Source organism: Arachis ipaensis, chromosome B04, assembly GCF_000816755.2.
Source record: "Arachis ipaensis cultivar K30076 chromosome B04, Araip1.1, whole genome shotgun sequence".
NCBI lineage: Eukaryota > Viridiplantae > Streptophyta > Magnoliopsida > Fabales > Fabaceae > Arachis > Arachis ipaensis.
The window spans coordinates 125,113,066-125,115,593 of NC_029788.2; positions in this window are offsets into that span (position 1 = coordinate 125,113,066).

A 2,528-nucleotide genomic window follows, 5' to 3' on the forward strand; every position below is an offset into this window, starting at 1 on the left:
TAATTCTTTATATCATAAAATTTATCGATAATAGAATTTGTGTCAAATCTTTCAATAATTTTTTTCAATGTAAATCAAAAAACAATTAACAAAAAATTCATTTTTTATTTTGTTTTCGAATTTTTCACAATATTCATAACTGAAAAAATCTCTCAATTGTAGCAATTAAAACAAAAAGAGTTATTACCAAACAAATTAAACAATTAATCAAATGATATATTAAAGACTTTTCTGTCTTAGTTAACCCTTAACAAGGTTGCGAGAACCGGACCGGTCATTGAACCGATCAAGTGACTGGTTTAATGGTTTAATGATTCAACCGGGGTCGAACCGTGGTCGAACCGGTTTAATTATATATACAGTAAAATTATAAAAAAATTCAATATATAATCAAAAATTGAATATAGCATTCAAAAATTAAACAAATTTTCAACTAAATAAAGACACTACTCATTAGTAATCATAATCATCATTAAGTATTCCATTGTTCCCATCATAAAGATAACTCATATTACAAAATTGAATATAACATTCAAAAATCTAGAATTACAGAATCCAGAATCCAAAATATTCTATATGGCATTCAAAATAAAAAATAAAAACTAAAAAGCAGACAAATTGCAAAAGAGCCTTTTGTACTTTCTGTAACAAACAAACCACACACTTATCTTCAATTGAAAACAAGATCATTCATTCATTACAAGATCATCTATTGAAAACTCTTCTTCCAATATCAAATCAGAGATAAATCCAGTTGAAGAGCACAAATATCTCAATTGCATATTGACACATTCATTCCCAGCAAAGTACCACCAACAACTCAAAATTAGAAGAATTAAAAAAATCAGGAACCAACAACTCAAAAATTAGAATCAGTATATTTATTAGAATCCAAAAACTTCTCAGCATCCAAAGCCATTCAAAGCCAAAGAATCCAAAAACCAAAAAAAAAAAAAAAGCAAAGATCATAATCAGCACCAAGTAAACTTACACAAGTGTTCAATATTAGCTAAGATCAATTATTTGGTATTCTTCAACCCAATTAAGACATTCCCATATAAAGCACAATGTTAAGGAAACTAACATTAAGTCATATATGCTACTAAGCAAACTTAACACAGGTTCATATAACATAGAATTCCACATCTCCAAAAGAATAATAGAGTGAAGTTTCAAGGCTTTTCAACAATTTTCTAGTCTGCAGGCTATGGCTGAGGCTATGTATTTCGCAACATTGGCATAGCGAGCAAGCTTATCAGTTTTCTCATCCGGGATTTCAACTGAAAACTCTTCTTCCAGTATCAAATCAGAGCTAGATCCAGTTGAAGAGCACAAGTATCTCAAGTGTGTATTGACACATTCATTCCCAACAAAGTCCCATCAACAACTCAGAATTAGAAAAAAAATCAGCAACCAACAACTCAAAAATCAGAATCAATATAACAAAACTTAACAAAACTCAGAAATCAGAATCAATATAACAAAATTTTTTAAGTTTAACTAATTTTACTCGGAAACAAGCCAACAACGAGTAAATTAAATCAGAATTTAAAGAAAATAGCACAAAAATAACTCAGAAAATTACCAATAATTAATAATAATTAACCCAGAAGACAGAACAAAACAACAACAATCCATCCCTGTTAACAACAATGAACAACGAAGACAATTAACTCAAAAAACAACTAATTAACCCATAAAAAAATCAACAATCAACATAATTAAATCCAGAAAAATAGTAATTAACCCCCAAAAATGAAACTGAAAAAGCAGTAGAGGGATGGAGGCTTACCAACGATGACAGTGACTAAGCTACGAGAAAGAGAGAGAGAACAGAGACGAAGCAGAAAAACGCCGAGGAGAAGCGAACGTGCGTGAGCGACGGCAATGAGAGAAGTCCACGACTGAGTTGAGGCGCGCCGGTGAGAGCCATAAACGAACCAAACTTAACGAAACAGAAAAATCAGCAACTCAGGGCCGACGACGACGACTGGCTTAACATTTGAGAGGGCCGAGCAGACCTTCCAGAGGGCTGTCACTGTCAGCGGCGAGAGTGGCGGGGGCCGGCACGCGTTCTGGAACTTGAAGGTGGCTGCAGCTCTGCTAGGGTTTCCTAAGTTCGTTTGTGAATTGTGAGAGAGAACTGAGAAGAGGGTGCTCTTTGGTTTCGTTTGCTTTTTTTTTTTTTTAAATATATATAGTAGCGAACCGGGAAGCCCAAAAACCCGGCCGGTTCATACGGTTCGCCGGTTAATCGCCGGTTTAACCGGTTTTTTCTCCGGTTTTTTGCAGGTTGGTTTTCAACATCAACCGGACCGGCCAAATGACCGGTTCCCGGTTAATCCGGTCGAACCGGCCGGTCCGGTCCGGTTTTCAGAACCAAGCCCTTAACAGTTAACATAACTTAAAAATTGTGCACAAATTATTTAATTTAATACGATTAGAAACATCAAATTTATAATATTAAATTTATATTCTAATATAAAATTTTTCTTAGTCACTAAATTTATTTAAATAAAATTATTATA